General features: G+C 40.7%; 1 protein-coding gene and 1 long non-coding RNA gene across 2 annotated transcripts in view; one reads left to right on the top strand and one right to left on the bottom strand.

The window, feature by feature from the left end:
- LOC124305689 (protein cortex-like) overlaps positions 1-22,371 on the bottom strand; it is a 237,579-nt gene that overhangs the window by 159,911 nt on the left and 55,297 nt on the right. The gene's annotated exons all lie outside the window — the stretch shown is intronic.
- The window catches only part of LOC124305696 (uncharacterized), an 81,058-nt gene that overhangs the window by 29,541 nt on the left and 29,146 nt on the right, over positions 1-22,371 (top strand). Inside the window, exon 2 of the long non-coding RNA XR_006908416.1 lies at positions 14,139-14,228. This is a non-coding gene — a long non-coding RNA (uncharacterized LOC124305696). The remainder of the gene's footprint in view (positions 1-14,138; positions 14,229-22,371) is intronic.

Genomic DNA, 22,371 nt, shown 5'->3' with positions numbered 1-22,371 from the left:
CTTGTGAGTTGGGTTATGTAGTTTTGAAAAAACGACAATTTTCTACGGAAACTCTTCCCCATGTTTTTACACTTAGATTCTATGCGGTATAACCCGTTGAGACACAGCGTTTCGTACATCTGACACCTGTTTGAATCGGTTATTCAAGATTTATGTTCAATTTATGAGATATCACTGTCATTTTTTTTTTTTTTTTTGGAACAATTGGACTTCTAAGACGTCAATTTTGCTGTTTTGAAAGAGATTATCATGATTCTGTGAATACAGTGAACGCTATAAATAAACGAACTGTTGAAAATGCCTGCTTTTACAGAATGAACGTAATTGTGGGAAGATTATGGGAACTAAAAAAGTGGAGCTCGGTAATCTTGAGATTTTGGGGTCACTAAACATGAATCTCACATTAAAATTTCAAAATTTAAAATAGAAAATCCAATATGGAGGACTGAAAATATAAAGATTGATCCTATCTTCTCATATTAGATCCGCCATTTTGAATTTTGAAACTTTCTCAGATCTCACAGAAGTTTTCAAGTAAGCGACCTCGAGAACCCTGTTATGCTCAGTTTCAAGTAATTTGACTGCGTGGAAAAATCTACGCTCGAAAGGTTTAAGGCTAATTGAAAAATCGGTGCACCCAAGACGCATCACGCAAGTTCGAGACACGCAATTCCTGACCAACATCAACTCGGATATCACCTTATAACCTATTCAAGCAAATTCTAACGTCCGGCGTCCGACGTTGTCGATACGTTGTAATACGTAGGTATATAATAATGATTATTCTTCATTAGCTGCTCTCGCCTTCAACTAATGCATGCATCAACGCCACGTTGGCGCACGATCGTAACGATCGGTGAAATGGAGCTAGCCATTAGCGATTAGCATATAACCTCACCTCTTGTAGATAGACTAATGATCGTGTCACACCACCCCTTAATTGCTAATTGATCGAGGCGTCACATTGATCAGTCGAATCAGGTGTGGCTGTACAGCGCGTTGCTCAAACCCATAGCCACGAACCAAGAACCCCGATATATATTTTCCTCCGATATCTCGATCCTTTTCCATGCTCCTTTTGCTCCCATTCGATGCGATTTCCTCACACCGAGTTATAGCCCTAATAGATTACAAGTGCAATTCCACTTCGCAACTACGACGTATTAACAGGCATACATGATGTATCAAGGGTACGTAAACTGAGAGGAAAATCGTTTCGAACAAACCGCTAGGCGTGCATCCTTGAGTCAATAGATCCTTGCTTGGAAGGAAAGCTCGAGCTGGCGCTTTATCGAATAGCCGAAGAGGTGCATGGGTAATTACTCAGAGGCTCGTTTAACAAATACCAGAAGCCGTGCATTAGGGTATCATTTTCTGCACACGCGAGGTTCGCAGCGCGGTTTACTGCGCGGCAAGCACGCCGTTGGTTCTCCGTTAAGACGCACTCTGCGCTGCCGCAGCTGCGGTGCGAATTATCCACCGACACATCGTGTTCGTTTATTATTACCAATCTACTTTGCCCGCTTTCGCGAATCTGTGTACGCGTCTGTTTGTGTTTATCCCGCCATGCGTGTTTGTAAATGGCGAGAAAGAGGAGAGATTCCGCCAGCTGGGAGAATCTACAAGTTATAATATCTTCTCCATGGGTGCGACCATCACCTTCTAGATGCGATCCGGAGACTACGGGCAGCACGATTCTCCGACCTGACTGCCTGACTCTGCCTGGTTACCTTATACTCGCCTTGCGATGTACTATGGATGAAACAAAACGACACCGAGACAGGGCAAAAAGGTACCAAGAAGAGGAATATTTTCACGGGTGAACGATTTCCAAGGCCTTCTTCGTCGTCCAGGACGATATATTCCAACCTCCTACCCAACGTCGTCTATGACTGACTGACTCGCTAAACTTTGACCTTTTCCTTCGATCGTCACGCTTTTGCATTGAAAAAATTATCGCCTGAATACGCGAGAATGAAGAGTCACCGATCTGATTGTCGTCTGTTACAAATCGCTGATTGCAAATTATTATACCGAAACCTCGCGCCAAGACTGTAAGGACTCTGCGTAAAGGAAGATAATCAATGAACGTATGAGGAAAAGTGCAAATTTGAGAAAAAAACAGAGGTTTTGAATAATTCACATTACTTAGACGGCCAAGACAGTTGACTTGGATAATTGACTGAAAGATATCTGGCTAAAGTAATTAACCAGCCAAAATGGATGATCGGTTAACCGGCTAGGCCGGTCAAAAATAGCCAATCGGCTAATTTTAACCGGCCTACCCTAAAAATGCAGAAAATCAACAACTAAATGAATTTTTTACCTTTTAGATCCGAACTTGTAACTAAAATATCAAATAAATATTGTCACTCACAGTGACAGAAGTTTTTGAGCGAATCCAATTTTAATATTACTGAATAATATACTAGCTACAGTTGGGAAATAATACGTATTAAATTATTCGAAAACATGCGGAGCCTGGTTAAGTGACTTTAAAAAGTTGACCCAAACAAGTATCACGGTTTGACGAAAGATAATTTTTATTCTTAGCTCGGCTGACTATTATTGATTGATCAACATTTTAGGCGCCTTGGACAATTGGGTGACAATAATTCCGCAAAGCGAATATAATAAAACTTATTCCAGTTGCAAGTTCGAATCCAAAAGGTGAAAAATTCATTTGCTTGTCGATCTTGTACATTGTTAGGTTTAACCGGTTAATATTAGCTGATCAGGTAATTTTTGCCGTCTAAGCCGGTCAACCGTCTAACTATTTTGTCCGGCTAATCGTCTCGGCCAGCTAACTTTCAGCTAATCATCCCATTTAGTAAAAAGAAGCCTCGATGCTAATACGAACCCAAGAGAATCGATCGCGGTAACAACATCTCTTGTAAACTTTGCGGCATTACAGCCATAGCCAAGGTAAGATTGCAGCCCGAGGGCAGCTTGCTGCACCGGCAATTCTCAAGGTTAGCTAGACCGGCATGAGCTATTCGCGTATTAAATATAAACGCGCTGAAGAGATTTCGAAACGATATAGCTAATTAATCAGAGATAATAATATAAATTAACACTGTCAACGATCTGACATTCCTGCGAGCTACTGCCAGAAAGGATGCGGACGTAACGAAGCCGGTTCGGCGAGCTATCGAGTCTCCATCTCCGGCCTCCGACCCGATCCTGAAGCATATCTCAGTTCTATCCAGCTTAGCGACACGCGCAGACTGAGCAACGAGAATCTCTCGCCCGTCTTACCCGGGGCCGTTAATCAGGCCCCTTATTTATTCGCGCCAACCTCTCGAGCTCCCTCCCTCCCTCCCTCACTTGGAGCTTCGCGAACTAATTCCCATCAGTCTCGTCGTTTGCAAGAAGTGCGGATAAAACTGCACGCGGAACTGCGAGCGGGTAGCGAAAAAGAGGAAAAGCATAAAACGTACGGCGACGAGGAGATAATTGGGCCCGAGATATGAATAATCATCCGTTCGGACCGATCTCTCGGTGCATGTAAATGCGACCCTTTCGCAAACTTGCGTGCCTCCACAATCTCGGTACCTTGGCTTTTTCTTTTACGATCAATCTTCTTTTTAACCTCTTCCTACTTACGGTGATTATACGACCACTCCCCACCCCGACTGCTAATTACGAGCTCGATAATATCATTTTTACTATTTAGTCGCTCCGTGTAAGGGTATATTTGATAAGTTTCTGCCTGGCGTAAGACCTGCACTTCGGGCAACGCGAATCCTCGCTTCTAATTGACACACGCTTAACGTCAATTTAGATAAATAACACAGGGGATCGTTATACGTACGATAGCGCGTAAATTGATCCGATACGACGTCTGTTCTCCTATATTACAGGCGTCTGAAGAAAGAGAAAATTAAACGAGGAAGAATCAACCTTTGTCGTGAAATTTACCTTCATACGAAAATACCCGCATTTTTTAGACCAAGTTAAAATAATTGTGTCGTACTTTTACTTTTAGATCGTTGAAACTTACAATTGCGAATGTTACAGGCGATCGAATTTCAGTGCTTTTGCCATGTGTAATTTCCAATTTCATTGAGGTGGGTCGTGTTTGAATATTAAATTTATTCAACGATGTTTCGATCAGACACTCGATCTAATTTCTCATGTTTTCGTAAAAATGTTCAACTTGACATAATGGAGGACAATAAATTGACATTTGACTTGGAATATGTGTAAGTCGGAAATTGTAAATTGTAATACACGTGTTGTAATATATTTAAAGTTATGTGTAGCAAAACTTTAAATACTCCGAATTTGAATAATAAATATTACGGTTTTCCTCAAAAATTGTTGGAAATTAATCCATAATAATTGAAATCAAAACTATTTGAACTGAGATTACATTTCATATTTCTAGATTCCTTAATAAAAATTGACGACCTTCAGGCTTTGGTATTTTTGCTTCCGCCATTTGAGAGGAAATGATCGAGATAATCGAGGTGTAATTTGAATACAGTGTAAATCAAACAAGGTGATCGATAATACGCGTGGCGAAAAATTACGAACGTTATATAACCTCGTGATAAAAGTGGCTTCGGTTCCATATTTCATTTCTACGATTGCATACTTTGTTGTTATCGATAACTACGTACATCACTTCTCTAATATTTCCTTCGTACAAGTTATTCTTCGTTATAATAACCGAACGATTATCAAAATCAAACTTGTCCAGTAACTCGAGAGAGTCGTTTGCAAGTGCGCAGATATCGTCATCGCGACATTTTATTTTAACGTTTGCCGCACACAGACGTATCTTGGCACGATTGAGGTCATAACATTGTTAATTATCATGAAAAATTGTGAAAGAAATCGAGATTACGATAAATACACAGACGACGTACATATTATAGGTCTAACATTACGGAGGAGTTGCGAATCGAAAAGATCTGAGCGGAGAGATTTCTATTTTCGAAATTTAATCGAAACAAGAATGACGTGAAGAAAAAAAAAAAAAAAAAAAACAGCAACAGAGCTGTTTCAATATTTAAATATGTCAACGTATATACTCAAACGTCGGATTAGCTCGAAGACCGGAACGTTGTCAACGTATAAAAACGGGAATAAAAATAAGCATAACAAGTGAATTACATACATAAACCATACGGGCAAAGTTTTCAAAGTATTGCATGTGCAGGATATTATTTATGCCGACGACTCGATCCTTTTTAGGCAAACCCAACCGTCAGCCGAATGTGACGGACGGGGATTAATAGACTGTATGAATATTGTATTTGAGATCTAAATATGCGATCGATTTCTCCTATCGATATACTATACTATATTTTCTTTTAAGCGTTGCTGAAATTACCGGAAAGAAAGAAAAAGGAAGAATAAAAAAAAAACAATTTTTTCCTCGCCTCAACGGCCAAAGCGGACCTACGAAGCAATTCGATAATTATCCTGTCAGCTGCGGTGTTTAACTGTGGAATTTGAAAATACATAATTGCGTTTATAATACAGGCAAATGATGCACGCTGCAATGTCCGGTTCTGTTTCTCTCCTTACGCAATGCCAAGATCGAGTAACTCACGAGCCTTGTTGGAGATTGACAAGCGTGATTGCAGTCACTCTGTTCGTCTGGTTTTTTTTTTTTTTTTTTCTTCTTCTACCGAACGAACGTGCAAAAGGATTTATTTTCAGATGAACATTGCAGATTGAGAACCCGAGGTTTATAAATGGCGAGAATTGCGAAGACTGAGCTTGCACCGATTACGTATGACGATTGAAAAACTTGCAATTTTTTTTTTTTTTTTTTTTACCGACAACCGATCGGGGGAGACTAGCTTCAGCCGCTGCAACGTTCTACGGCGACAATATTTTGTTGGCTGCTCGTTTATACCGAGGAAATTTATGCACCGATGTAGCAAATGAATTCGGATTTATCGCTACGGGCTCGATGCGGGCGAACTTGCGGGAGAAAGAAAAAGTTACTCTCAACGACTCGACGTTAGTTTATCGGTATGAAATTTGAAACCTGGGATAAATTTTCGCCACTATCAACGCGATATTCTAGCCGCAAAGTAAAGAATCACGAGTCCCAACGTTGCGAACCAAAACTTGAACTACAAAATTTCTCTCCCGCTTTCAATTTACAGAATTGCCAATTCGCGACGAATTAGATTGTCGCAAAAAATGGAGCTTGGGTTGAATTCGCGGCCCTTTCAATGATCGGAAGTCTGGAATGAATTAACCGCAAAGATCTCACAATCAGGGATATCTACACAGCGAGAAAAGGTATGATGTATAAAAATGGCGAATCGGCAGAAGGCTGAGAGAGAGAGAGAGAGAGATGGAGGGAGAGAGAAGGAGGATGAAGGAAAAAGCTGGCGTATAGAATAACCAATTAAAGGGTACACGTGCTCGGTGAACGGCTCAATAATTCTGAGAACAAACAACGAAGCGTCGTAAAAGTCAGGCACGCTTGTTTTATGCGTTACAACTCTATGAAGTCACGCGCGGGTCTCTTCGCCTTGCGGCAAAAGCTCGCGAGCTCTCCTCGTCTCCTCTGCAACTTCTCTCTCAAATGCAACTCAGTGCATCCTTTGGTTCAACCGTCGCAAAGTTCCTTTCATTTTCCGATCCGCCGGATGTTGCAGGGTATCGGTTTTAAAAGCACGGCTCAAAAGCTACCGGAAACGAGAATGGCGTTAACGCTTTCGCTGCACACCGGGGTCAAAATGACCCGGCGATATCTTCGCCGTAAATCCAGTATGAAAAATATCCGAAATAATCTGATTTTATCCAGGATAAATAATGAGATATCGTAAGGATCGTTATTTCATTATTCTTTCCAAAAATTCAACCTCACTTACTCAAGTAAATAACATTTTTTAACTCGAAATATTGAAAATTCGGTGATTTATGATTTTTTGCGTATAATGAGCTTTTGTAGTTTTATACATTTTTTTTTCATATTCAAATTTTCATTTTACCCAAGAGAGCTAATTTGTCTTGAAATATATTAGTTAAAGTAAGTAAGTTTGAACCCTCTGAAAATGAAATCTGTAATTATTTGACTTATTTGAAGAGACTTATACTTCGAAATTCGAAGTTATTATAAAAGTCAAGAAATTGACGAATTCGGACGATTTCTCAACGAGATTGTGCGAAATTCAATTCAATAAATTGCTTGGAGCAATTCAGCATATCGTCACTGCACTATTCGGGAAAAAAAGTTTCTAAATAAATTCTGAAATACAGGTATCTTAAAACACGTCAATGATCGAAACGTTTCATTTCTCAATCATTCGAACGACCCTGCATAAATACACACCATGTATCCAAACTGATAAGATTCCTGTACATCTTATTTTTTCTTCTCCTTCGTTTCCGATTGTTTCGAAAGCTCGCTTTTTTCGTCAAACTTGAATCCCAAGAAATGGATTTACACATTTATACAACATGGGTTAGACGCGTGTGTACAATAAAATGGAACGCGAGAAATCTAATGAGAATGATAAAAACGACTGGGACGAAAATAGAATGGGATGTGAAAAAAAAAAAAAAGAAAAATGCATAAAAGAAATTGGCGAACGTCGGACGCCGACACTGCAGGCATACGTCTACAATGCGCCTTGGGCTCACATATCGATGAGTAGAGGAGGTAGACCGGGTGGTGTGTTTGCTCGATCGAAGGTGATTTCATAAAGGAGGCCGCCTTGACGGAAGATATTGTCGGACAAGTTCGCCGCACCATCTGGGTGGCCCGTCGTGCGGTGGACAAGGTCTGAATACCTGCTTTGCCTGTACTTAGCCATAAGAAATTACAATATATATTGTAGCGTAATAAACCATTCTGTGTTGCGGACAAACTTCGAGACATTTCCTACTCTCGGTATAAATCAGTCTTCCTCCTCCTCCTCCACCTCTTCCTCCTCCTTCTCCCCCTTTTCATCTTCTTCGAGCCCTTCGATTCAACGCCGGATGATCTCTGGATCGTTCGATCCCTCGATCCTTCTCCAAGTCGTAAAAGCTGAGAGAGGGGAAGACTTGGAGGGTAAAAGATAAAGGGAAAAATAACGCGTCTGTTTTTTCCCGCAATGATTACAGATTACGACCTGTCAAATTTACCGACACAATCGGTTGACTCGTTTTTCGACAAATAGTATATGTACATAATAATACAGGTACGTAGATAACGTAGCGATATCGCGCATGCGTCGAAAATCGAACGGCCCACCGGCTGTAAGCATGATCCGTTAAGCTGTACTTGCGAATTGAAAAATGAGCCTCGTTAAACGCACAATGCAAGGAGAAACGACGGCATTAAGATGTAACCGCACCGCGCAGGCGGATATATAATCTGAGGCGGTCAGGTATAATACATACCTTGCTGTATACACCGCGGGGGAAGTAGGTAATATTCGCGCGGCGACATTCGAACAATGTTTCTTATACCGCTTGAATTTAATTCGAAGACCTTTCGCTAGCCCTATAGATACATATTATATACATGTATACACAATATCTCTCTATATCACAAAGATCGAGAAAAATCCAGAAAAGCCAACCTTCTTTCCACCACCCTCCCACCCCCTTATTCCACCTCCTCAACCCTTTTTCCCGCTTCCATCCTATACCCTATATGTATATACCTCTCTAAACTACGAATATATCCTCGCCACAGCCACCGCCGTGTCAGGAATCCAAAAACCTTGACATACATACGAAACTCGTTTTTCTGCGGATAGATAGAGGTTCGGTGAAAATTTAATATCGAGGATGGATTCGATCGGGATCGAGAAATCGGTACCGGGGATATATATGCACGAAGAAAAAATGAAGAGACAGAAATAAAGGCGTTGCAGGTGCACGACCGGTGTATAAAAAATGATAACGAAACGCGCGCGGATGGCAGCGACGCAGCAATTATAGATCCTAAAGACAAATCGCGTTAGTAGTAAATCTATGCCACTTAATAGAGTCCGGGTCTATTAGCATTTCGTGTTAAATACTCGTCGATCGCGGGGCGCATAGTAAGCAGGAGGATCCGGTCAAAGCGCCGAACTAGGCGATGGGAATAGCTGTTAATAGACGCCGAACTTGCACCGTTCAACCAACGAGCATGTGAACGCCGTACGTGTGAAAGAAAGAATTTATATCAAGACAGGAGACCCGACGATAAACGAGTGGTTTAGATTAAACGCGTATCACAGATGTGATGTCTCTTTGATAAGAGCTGGTACATTCCTATAGGCGCAATAATAAAATGTTACCCTTTTTATCGGCTGTGTATACAATATTCTTTAATTAAATCCAAACATCGTGTTTCTAATTAATCGGGAACGTGGAAAGAACTGACATTTCTTTACTCAAAAGTGGGGATAAATTCAAGGATATTTGATCGAAGGGCTGGAAGACGGATTCTTACGGAAAATATTTGAAACCGGAAAGTCCAGTGCTTGATATAAGTTCGATCCCTGCACACGGTATTTGCGGGATTTAAGGTGATAACGAGAAGAGAAGAGAAGAGGCTCGAGACGAGATGAACGAGCGAATGTAACAGCAAGTCGCTCAGCACACAGCAAAGCGGTCGGATTGAAATGAAAGAAAATTTATGTCAAGATCAGCGATAAGTATTTTACGGCGTAAAGACACGTGGTTAACAGGTTCACCGTGCTTATTCACATCATTCCTGTGCATATATCATACCCACACAGGTGGACACGTGAACACATATTTCCTGAGATTGTAAATATTCGTATCAGAAAACGAGTTGAAGCTAGAAAGTTCAACCGGCTCAAAAACGATATTCTCTAACACAGGTCACAAGAGAAACGTTTTTTCTTCTTGGGTTCATATTTAAATGAACAAATTTTTATTCTATACGTAGAATAACAACCTGCAAAAGCTTCATTTCTCGCTCTTAAAGTTTTTTTTTTGTTTTTTTTTTCTTTTTTACGTTGATAAATAAATCTCGAAGTTTTCGATTGACGGCAATTATAAGCAGAAGATAGCAGCACGTTAAAAAAAGAAAAAAAAAAATGTACCCGATAAAATTATTTCTCCTTTTATCAGTTACGCGGAAGAAATCAAAATTACAAATCTAGAACCGAGACTAAAAAATTCGTGTCGACCGGTGTGATTCGTCACGTTTTCTTTTTCCCTTTCGCGAATGTCGCGTTGTTATTTATACAATCATATGCTTGTGCGAAGAAAAAAGAAAGAGATAAAGAAATAAAACAACACCGCTAATGCAGTATGTATATTTTTTGTCCGTGGATTCGAGAAGCAGCGAAAATCTCACCGAGTAAAAGGGCACAAGGTATACATAAGGAATGTGACACCTGTTGCGAGAGAAGCTTTTTGCCTCCTTAAACCGCGAGAGGCGGTCGGAACAACCGCTTTAGTTTTTGCGACGGCAGGTTGGAACGGTATTACAACCGGCAGAGTCGAGACTGGAAGGACACTTCATTGACGCCAAATACAGCGATTCCTGCAGGCAAGGATTCTCCTTGTGTTTTTCTAACTGACGTTAAATCCTTGTTTAGCCAAAAAAGTAGAATAAACCTCGGAAACTGATTTTGCGTTGCAATTAGCAAAAAAGGATCGACGATAGCGCAAAATGGTTAGGCGTGCCTCGTTTTTCGTAATCCCAACAATATTCGGACAGTTTTTTTAACGATACCTGTTTTACTCAATTTTTTTTCAACAAATGAAATTTTTCTCAGCGTACGCATTTCCGCTCGATAAGATTATCAGTCCCGTGTTCCCATGGGGACGTGGCGAGGCATATAATCAATTTAAATTCCTCCAGATGCAGGCTCTGTACCGTATAGAGGTAGGCGTGTGACTGTATAAGATCAGAAGTGAGACGTTATAAGCTCCGATCACTGACGCCGAGTGCGCAACGTGCCGCGCTTATACCAATTTGTTCACCTTATGGGTTTGTACTAATTAGTACGGTTGATCGGTCGATCGGAAAATAGACGATTTAATTATGCGGATTGAGATCGTTTCGGCTCTAATGGCTAATTAGAATTAGTCGTGATTAACCGTGCGCTGCATCCTCGCTATGACGAAGACGCGGCCTTGGTATTCGCTGCATCTCGTAGAGTGACAGCTTTGCGTAGAGAAATATAGGTAGAAGCTTTGGCAAATTGCAATATAAAAATCTAGCCGCTGACTAACGATCTCGAACAAAGAGCGAAGAATCTTATAAAATAAAGAAACCGCAATCGACGAGCTGTGAGCTACAATGCCAAGAATACGACGCTGCTGAGACGAATGCCGGGCATTCCTTATTCTCATGGGAACATTCGCTCGGCGGGTGCTTTTCTGATCCGCGCACCCCTCGATCATGTACATCACAGACTCAACTCGCTCGCGGAGAGGATCGATATGCCCGCAAAAAGCTCGCCGCAATCGAACGGGGAAAAGGAAAAAATACATTTTTTACCCAGTCCGGAATCGTCATGGGAACGTCGATTTCACCGTATCAAGGATTTCCCATATACTGTAAAAAACAAAACTCGTTGTCGACTTTTATAGAATATTCTTTGCTGTCAATCCAACATTATTTCGCGGCAAAGCGATTTCCGAGTTCCTCGACGTTGATCGAAATTCGGTGAAATCTTTGTCAAGGTTTCACACTGTTGGAAATACGGTGTTAAACGTAACTTTTATCGACACCGTTAATTTTCTGAGAGCGCACGAGTATGTCGAGAGGTGAAAATTGTACGATATTATTTGAATGCAATTGCGGGCGATAAATGTAGGTTGAAACTCTTGAAACGAAAATAATGATAGGATTGAAAATGAGGTGTAACGTGAGAGAAGAAAGATTGAAATTCATGGTGATTGGATGTATCGGAGTTCTAGCGGTCCGGAAGAAACGGTGAAGGATTGAAAGAGGGAAGGCTATAAAATCTAACTAGGTCTGGTTTCGCGTTCCGCACGCGGCTGCGGGGCGTCGACGAAGTCAAGCCGGCTGCACCCGGGGTTGACTTATGCAGTGTCTCGTTAAACGGTTCTTGGTCCGGGCAGGCTCGAGTTTGCACGTTGATGGTTTATAGTTATTGTTTATCATCCGAAGTGAAACGCCCATGCAGTCGAAGATAATCGCGAATGAATCCCCGCTTGGGTACAAAGTTGGATAGCGTAATAATTCGATGATCATCGATTCGTTGCGTCGGAAGTGACGCGCGGTAGAGCAACGATCGGTAACGATGCAGGAAAATTGAGTTGGGTATGAGAAAAATGCCACCGGACGATCATTTTTTTCAGGTCAAGAAGAAAAACGCGGATAGCAATAATCTCGATCGGAGTTTATTGATCCCTAATCCCTGCCGGCCGCGCGCAATATCTTATCGATCCTTGATCGACGCGGCTGAATAGGCGCTAGGAGTCACCTATAATGTGGCTTACAGCTTATAGGCTGCACCGACACCGAGAGACACAGAGATGAATTTATCCGGTTGCGTTAACGGGGGGTAAGGAGAGCGAGAGAGGCGCAATATTGAACGGAGTCTCTGTGGAGAACGACTGGCAAATAAACCTCTTTTCAATCATACGGACGCCCACTGCGAAGGCATAAGAGAGCAAGAATGCCAAGTCTCTCGACTTTGCGCTTGGCTAGAAGGCATCCGCAGCTGTGTTCGGATCCCGATGCATTTGCGTCTACGTGTATACGTATATTACGTGTATATATCTTTTCGCTCCGCGTTGCGAGTCCTCTTTATCGGTAATTTTAATCGAGAGACGACTCCTTACGGCGTTACAATCAAGAGCAGAGATACAACTCCAGCGGGCAATGCACTTATTCTACCGTATATGTACGTATCTACGTCTCATATTGTATGTACACGTACACTGAGAAAAATTTCATTTGTTACAGTAACTGGAAAAATTAAACAAAACATAAATTTTCGCAACAGTTGCGAGAAAATCTAGCAACAGTGATCGTAATGAGAAAGAATATTAACGGATACTAGACTTTCCGGTAACGGCTAGAAGACTAATTTTTATTTTCTATCCGGAACTACATTTTTCGATTGTGGTAAAAACTGAAAATAGCTAAGAAATGAGCGGTAACCGGAAATAAAAATTTCTCTCAGTGTACCTGCAACCTCCGAGCCGCTCGATCATCACAGGTCTGCAACAAAATCCTCCTTCAAATGAAATATTACAGATATAAAGGTTCTAATTTCCCGAATCTATACATGTTTTCCATTTTTTGCTGTGACGTATAAATTACGTTATATGATTTTTTTATTGTGCAAAATGCAGAATTCGTTGTGTTCTGTTTTTGCATTTACACAGCTTTCGCCTATTTAAATAGTGTCTTTATGTAAGTGCATACAAAACCATGATAGAAATAGAAAGAAAGATATCGTCTTAACGCTGTTTTCACACCTCTGAAATGTATGTAGAGCCAATGTATGCGATTGCCCAGTTCTGGTTGTGACTTCGTGAAAAGAAAGAAAACTGCGTAATAACTAGAATTATACCAGAAGATATATTTTCTCACGATTTTAACGTTTAAACTTTTCTACTTTACAGCTTTTCTTCATAAATATCGTTGCTATCACAAGAGTTTTATTATAATTTGTGAGGAAATATAGCATTTTATTGCAAAAAACATTACGTAAAAAGTATAAGTCGTACATATTTTTTATTGCTATATTTCGATACAAGAGCATCAAATTTATTGTAATTATATACAATAATAATAAGGAGAATCAAGTTTTTTTTTTTTTTGCAGACCAATGGATCATCGATCCCTCGTGATCCGGGGGACCCCGGCAAAACTTTGCGGAATAATTGCGATGAATAAGTGTAATACCAGGTCTGATAACCGATACGTTTCTCGAATCAATTTTCTTGTCATACTGATTAAAAGACGACGTAAACGTCCCCCAGTCCCGATCGTCGTCTCGTTCCGCATTTGCGGAGCTAGTTGCGTGATGAGATGAGAAAATTTCCGGACAATCATCCGATCTCCGTTATAATTTCAAATATACAATTTTCAACGCATTAAATATAAATTCATTACGATTTTAAGCATTTATACTCAGGACGTTTGATACAACAATTGGTGTGTGTAATTTACATCGCGCTCGTCATTCTCACGGATGAATTAAAATCGAGGTTACTTATTTTTCCAGGATTATTACCGCCGACCGCAGCCATTTTATTCTCCGCGGAGGTCCAGGGGAGGATCGTAAAGTGTCATCCGACCGTCGCGTGGCGAATGCGTAAGTTTAACTGCTGATCCTTGTACTCGTGCATATCGTATGCACTAACACGCACACTATGATATACAGTTACCTACACGACACACACCGACACACCTGTCGTTCGAATTTATAACGCGTAATCAGTTCAATTTTTATAATGATTCACGAGAGTCTATAAGCCAATTATAATGTACGGAATAACCTCGAGGATCGCGGTAATAAGCGGTGAACAAAATTTTTTTTTTTTTTACTCGTAATAAAACCGAGCAATAAGGGAAGGAAAAATCGCAGGATCTGACGATCGAACGGAGGATAAACGTTTGATTATCATAGAAATTATATATTTACGATGCGGAGGCTGCAGCCGAGGCGCCTGGATCACGCGCTTCGCGAACGTGAAAAAAATTCTCGCGACATCCAGTAGACGCGTCTATAAAGCAGAGGATCGGACAGCATTCGCCTAGTCGGCAATTACCCGTCGGGATCGCTTGATTTATGCAAATTCTTTCAAATTAACGGGCTCGGCGTTTGCGACGAACGCTTGGACGGCAAAATAAATTGGCAAATTTTGCATTTTTATTTATCTAATTTGTATTTTTTTTTTTTTTTTTTGCTATATTAAAAAAAAAAAAAAAATGCCGCGCAAGTCAACGTCTTCACGGTCGCATATATATATATAATATATATATATATATACGCTCAATTCGCATGAGACGTGTATTAAGTGTATACCTGTAGCAATAAATTGAACCAGCATAAATTGTTTTTCTTCCGGCCCCCGAGCCTTCGTTTCATTCTTCTTGCGCCAAATTTTCTCCGTCTTTATAGACGCCTCTCGACTCCTGGGACAACGAGACGAGGATCACTAGGACTCGGACAATTCAATAAACCGTTTCTTTTCCCATGGTAATTATACCGATGTCCCGCTGTCCTCAAGTTCCAACCTATCCGGTGAACTATATATACGTATACATATATATATACCACATATAAGCGTATATGTATAGGCGATTCCGCACAGTTGCAGTGCGAACGTTGTCTTCTAGCGAGAAGGTTCATCAATCATCATTAGCAGGCCCTGTCACTCTTATAACTACGTCAGATATCCAGCTGTGGTTTCACGGAGATTCCTTCCTCGATCTTACGTTAAGGATTTATCCACGCGTGTACAGTCAAGGCAAAACGATTTTCATACGAAAGTATTGCCGAGTTGAGAGCGAACAAGTGCTGAGCCGAGGTTACGTCCCCTCGATACGGAGAAACGTGTGAGAAAAAAAATTAACAAACTTGAGCGGAAAGTGTTCGATTTTCGACAAATTTATTGAAGATATCGAAATGAAATTTCAATCAATGGTAGCTAATTTTCGTTGACAAATCGCCTGAACTTGCGTTCATTTTTATCGAAAGCTTCAATTGGCTGTGGCAAAGCGAGTAATATGGATAATTATTATTTACGAATAAAAAGAGGTATTTGTACCTCACGGATCGTTCGTTATCAAACGGTTGTTTCGATCAAAATTTACGGGATAGAATATTTTCTACACCGAAGGAACGATATTCTGATAAAACTTATCAAACCGATTCAAAGCCACTCTTTCTTAATTTGTCTGTTCTGACACTTTTGGACTAGACTGTCCACTTAACGAATCCTCGTAACAAGTCTCTGCACTATTAGCTGAATGACCGTTACGTCTTTTCATTACGAGTATCAAAATCGAGGCGAATAAAATCGAGAAAACGGGATTTCGCACGAAACTATCCGATTTGTATATGCAGGATTTTTACAAAATCTCGAATGGCAATCCTATTAATTGTGCAATTAATTACAATCGAATTTACAAACATCCCCAGGCTTTGACCGTTGCCAATGCGTTCGCCGAAGAGACTCGATCGACTCGCGACTCAAAATTCCCCCTTCTCTTCTCTCGTCTTCTCTCTCTCTCTCTCTTTATCGGCTAAGAAAACGATCCTCGGATTCAAGATCGCCCCTCGAGCCGGTCGACCGTTCCTCGTCACGCAAGTCGACCACCTTTAACCCTCCATTGGCCACGTGCTTTTTTTTACACACCGTTGGCTGACGCACACGAATTAGTCTACAGCTGTTTTTTACCCACTTAAAAGTAAAAACTTACCACCCTAACAATTTAAGTACCTACTTTGAGGTTTCATTTTCACATTCCGACAGTTGGATTAAGAAAACAGTTAGCAATTTAATGATTAGAAATTAATTAAAAATGAAAGATCGATTTAAGCTAAAGTTTTCGATCAAGTCAAACTGGACGATTTCGTACGCGTTGACCAACGGAGGATTAAAATCGCTTCTGAAAAGAAGCGCGTGAATATCCCGGACATAGCCAGCTTGGTGGAATCGATTCACCTAAACAAGACTTCCCTGTCCTTCTCTCTTTTATAGATCTCTTGATCGTCTCGCGGTCTGATCGGCAGTTGCACGGTTGAATCCGTTCCGTGAAACGTAAAAGCAAAGAAATCAAAAGAAAAACGCAAAATATAGTTCATAATCTTGTGAAACTGAGAAGGTTGAGCTCCTCCCACATCAGCCGAGCAAGCGTCTCAATCGGAAGCTCTTGGAAATTATTTCACGATTTTTTATTTTCATCGGAATAATTTTCACCCCAGAATTATTCATGACCATGCAAGATGCGGATCATTTGATTTTCGTCCGTAATAATATATCGAGGTATGTTTCTCGAATGAATGGAAAATCCTACAGTATATGTGCAGGGTGTGCAATCTCGATATTTGAATCACTGTCGTAAAACCAGCTGTCAAACAGAGAATTCCGTCCTCCGGCTTCATCTCCGCATCCCGTTTTTCAATGACTGTAACCGAGAGAAAGAAAAAAAAAAATATACAAACACAAAACCAAAAAAAAAAAAAAAATAAAGAAGAAGAAAAAGAGAAACCGGTATACGGTGGACGCTGTTGACCGAGTATATTCACCGTGGTGAGTTTAAGATCCGAGTTTTGCCAATCTAAACCTCGATTGAAGGCGTAACATTTACCGCCGGATCGCCACACACCCACGGAATCACCTGCACTTCCAGGCATCAAGAAACTTGTTCCAAGCCCACAGCATCGAGGCGATTCGTATATCGTGAAGCGGGAATGAGTGCAGGAATTCGTTTCTTATTTTCTTTGTTTCTTTTTTCAAACTTACGAAACGACGTGCCGGCAAATAATATATTACACACATAATCCGCGACATTGTACGAAGAACGAATACGGAGATAATTTGCATCGTTGCGGATCTACCGGAAGACGCAAATTCGTTACCAAAAATGTTCACTTGTCGTATTATTTCCATACGTGGATTTATCGAAGTTTGTTTAACGGATCGACATCTGTCGGCGGTTAATCGAATCGGGCCTATAATTTACGGTATAATGTCGAAGATGAATCAATTTCGAATCGCAAGGCGGTATATGATATGCGTGATAATCCTCCTTTTGGTTTTCGTATTTCTCATTATTTTTTTGTATTATATACGTGTTACAATATCAAAGTGAGAAAGAATAAGCGTGATAAAACGGGAAAAATAAACTTGTCCAGTCGCGATCGAGATCGCTTATCGCCGGGGATCGAATAAGTACGTGAAATACCCGAAAGCGACGAAAAAGGAAAACCAGTGCATTGGAATCTCGGACGCGTGAATGGCGTGTGCGTTACGTACGCATAAATATGGGTATCTACATTAAATTATAGAAATACAAGTAGCATACCTAACGGTACGATATTTCAGCTGCACAGTGACGAGACGTAAATTATTTTTATTCGTTCAAATAACGTGTCGATGTAGTAAAAAATAAAAAAAAAAAAATAAAGAAAAAGAAGAACAATTTCCAAGGCACGTAGCCGGACGGAATTTGATCGAATCAGCCGGGATGTGTTAAAGTCGAAATTGTGTACAATGTTTACGTGTAATTCTCCAGCCGCCTCGATTCCGTTAATAACAATAATTTTCTCATAACTTCAGAGAACGTGGCTGCAGCATATTAGGCCAAATCCATTTGATGTTATATCCAAGCTTCTCGATAGAATATCGATTCAACCTGCAAGTTTATTAGCAATGCGGTTGAGTTAATTTTCAAGAGGCGGGTTGCGAGGCTGTCGTCATGACGTGATCCTGCCGGCAGAACTCGGCGGGATAAAAAACTGAGAAAGAAATGTGGAAAGATATTTGATACGCGATGCCGCACTTTGTAAGATATCGCGATTTAGAAATCGGCAATATTTGCTAACGCTAAGTTCGAAACGATTTTAAGACTCTTCGAGCATCTTATTCTCCAGACGCGCAAAATTTCTCTTGATCGTCGAATCGATGTTAATTTTTTTATTTTACTTTTCATTTAATCGCTCGTGCAATTGACTCGGTAAGTAATTTTCACAACGTAACAACAAGTGCAGCTGTAGAAACCGATCTATAAATCGAGAGATATCGCAGATCACTTCAGATTGCTGGAAGACAAATTCTCTCATTAGCCGTTATTATCCTCGAGGGTAATCAAGGAGGATACGGGCAGGTATTATTTTTTATGCGACGGTATAAAGTCTGATTTTAGATTCTTCGCTCGCTTGTCGACGACGCGATATTCCTATCGGGATAAATTTCACCGTACATTATCATTATCACCGTACGCTGTTGAGAGTTTTATTGTTAATCGGCATCGATTAAGCCAATTACTTTACACAGCAGACGTCTGAATAATTAATTGAATCAGCGCGTAAAACCAAACCGAGATACGGGTATAATATTCAATTAAATAATTTAAAACGGGTGCTCCGGCTATCGTCAGACTAGTTACCCCCGTTAATTTTCATCGCCCGACAACGAAGAATTTTTCTTCACCGATCTTAAGAGAATTTGCTGAAACCCGACTAGTCGATAACCTGTTATACGATGATATTTCACCGGGCGTGTAGACATCAAAGTCAATTTTTTCATTCATTATACGGTATTGATTGCGTCGTTTAACGTTCGCCGTAGCGAACATAACCCGAGCAAACGGGATCCGAGCTTGTCGAGTCAGCCTTACAGGAGGAGGCGATACCTCGCTAAATTGTTGTAATCCTAGAAGCCTCCAACTTTGGATTCGCGGAACGACTCGGAGGTTAAATTGTAAGCTCACTCGGAAACGAGTTTTTCAGTCTGGTACGAATACACGCGAGAGGAAGCAGCTAATTGGGTGAAAAAGGACAGCAGCGTGCGGTTTGCACCTTGGATGAATCTTTCGAATCGTCGTCGATGAGCCGCGTAAGCAAAGCCCATATAATTTACCGAATTGCCCGGTACTCGGGCAGGCAGGCAGGCAGGATACGGGAAATGATCCTGGCTACAGTGTGCACGTGTAATCTCAAAGGCGGAATAAAACGACCCTCTCGGAAATATCAGCCGGCGAGGTCTGATCGCGAGGCTTAATTAAAATCAGATCGAGTTGCAGCACGCTGCAAACCGACGCGCTTTAACGTTGCGTTGCGCGACGAGCTCGATGAAAAAGGTTACGTCAAGTGAAAAAGTACTCGTCAACCTTGTCATTACCCAAGCACGGCTATCATCCTCCTCGTCCTCTAAGGCCCGACTAAAACAAACGGTTCCTGCCTCCGCGAGTAGCGATTACGAATACAAACAGCCCGGGGCCTTATCCCGTAGAAATACGGAGATTCTTAAATACCTCACGGTTAAATACGGTCCTCGTCCTCCATCATCCGGGCGTGTATTCCCGCGTACCTTTCAACCTGTTCTCCGTTTCCCTGACGTTAAACGGAGAAAACTAGTTCGTTCGACTCGCCTGTTACGTACACCGGCAGCCTGCGTTTAGATTTCATTATGCAGCTAGCTCCAGGCTCCGATATCGGACCCGCTCATCAAATCGCCGCCGTCTCTTTGTACCTAAATTAATTTTCAATACCGACCGGATTCGATTCGTGCGACGCCAAGTAATAACGTAAAACGTGTGGGTACGTAGGATTTTAATTTACGCGGAATTCTTATCGCCGACTCGGTATCCGATATCGGTATATTTTATTATCGTATTTTTATAAAATATTGTAACGATTTTACAGTCGTTCGAAGTTCATTGCGAGAGAAATTTTTATTTCCGATTGCCGCTCAGTCCTTGAATATTTTCATTTTTTACTACAATCGAAAAATATAGTTTAAAAAAGTAGAGTAAACCTCGCAAACTGATTTTGCGTTGCAATTAGCAAAAAAGGATCGCCGATAGCGCAAAATGGTTAGGCGTGCCTCGTTTTTCCTAATTCGAACAATATTCAAACAATTTTTTCAACGATACCTGTTTTACTGAATTCTTCTAGTTACTGTAACAAATGAAATTTTTCTCAGTGTTCGTTGCAGAAAGGAATTATTAGGGTCTGTAATTGTGCGGGCAACGCTGTTCCAAATCACCGTTTCACGTGTCCCTTGACGTTGTCCGAGGCGAATAGCGAGAGAAATTGGTTCGAAAAATATGTGATGTTATTCATTGGAATTATATCGACGCGTTATTAAAAAGCTATTAAAATTAAGCCGTAACCTGGGAAGGCCCTCTGGACATCGGAGCCGGCTTTTTACACGCCCGTGTAATGATGGATTTCTCTGCCTGCATGTGCATGCCTGTGTACACCTGATATTACGACAACGTTACGCGAACCCGAAGAACAATTAGAGAGTCTCTGCCCGGTTAACTTGGTACATTTCAATTATTCACTACCGTACCGCAATTATCTTATATACATATTCACCGAGTTACCAGGTGAAATATAATATAACTCAGCGTTAGTTACGGTTAGTGTATGTATATATATTAGTGTGTATCGAAAAAACCACGGTTTTCGAATTTCGACACGGACGAGTGTGGAAAAATTACGGTCTAGGCAAAAAATAGATCAGTCAGATTCCTGCTTCACTTCCCGACAGCTATCTATTTAACAAAAATATGCAAGTAGCTAAGGAAATTCTCAAATTTAACACCGTTTGCTGAAGTTGAAAATACTAACCAAAAATGTTCTCCTTGAAACCAGTTTATTTTTTTTTTTTTTTTTTGTCAAGACCGAAAATATTGTTTGAAATTATGAAGAAAAAGATGCTGTGCGAGTTTCGGCTCTTAATATTGATATTTAGAAGTGCCTCGTAGCGATTTTCTATTTCCCGTTCAAATAATACAGGAAATTTTTCTTTTTTTTTTTTTTTAACATTGGAATTTTATAACACGTCAACGCATTCGTGTACTGATAAAACCTGAACGTATTGTCGTAGATAACCGAAAGCTCTACAAACAAGGTCTCTTATTATTTTACGATGAATCTACTCTTTCCAAAATTATTTAAGATCCTTGGAGAAATAGAAAATCGCGATGACGCACGTCTAAATAATAATATTGAAAGCTGAAAGTTGGACGGCATATTTTTTTTTTCATCATTTAGCGTAACATTTTCGACTTGAATATAAAAAAAAATAAAAATAAAAATAAGGCATTTTATTTCATACAGCGGCAACAGGTGAACAAAGATGTGGTTAATCGTACTAAATTAGTGGTTACTAATATTTTTCATTCACAATTTCTCTCCACACCTCGAGAAACAATCCGACAGTCGCAAATCAGCTCTTAAAGCAAATTGCTCTCTCTATCTATCTCTGGATGTAGTAGATCACTAGATCAGAAGAACACACGCCTTCACGGTAGTGTAAAAGTGTGTATACCTGTAACGTACACGAGCACAGAGGCTTAATTGTAGGAAATAGGAAGCCGCGGTCTGGGATGAGCGGGCAAACTTTTCTGTAATAAATAAATGAGGTCCGTACAGGATGCCGGTATGGAGAAACGACGTCGGCGTCTGCGATCATCGATAGCTAAGCAGAGGCACGTCCGAGTGATTCAAGTATCGATGCTCGAGTATTTCATAATAATTATGTTCATGCAGAGGTATAGACGAGATAGGTTATATTATACCACGGCACATACCTGAACCTATACCTACCCATACCGAGAGATACTGGCTCGCGCACAATGAGGGACTATCCTTATTAAGCAGACTATCATTAACCGGGCAATCTTGTCTACTGCTTATATATTTACTGGTTTACCAATTGCTTTTCGATATATTGATAATTAAGATTATTATCGCCGCTTCCCGGGCTCTTTTT

This window comes from Neodiprion virginianus, chromosome 5 (genome assembly GCF_021901495.1).
Source record: "Neodiprion virginianus isolate iyNeoVirg1 chromosome 5, iyNeoVirg1.1, whole genome shotgun sequence".
NCBI lineage: Eukaryota > Metazoa > Arthropoda > Insecta > Hymenoptera > Diprionidae > Neodiprion > Neodiprion virginianus.
Note: the sequence above shows the minus strand (reverse complement) of the source record. Positions and strands in the feature narration are given on the sequence as shown.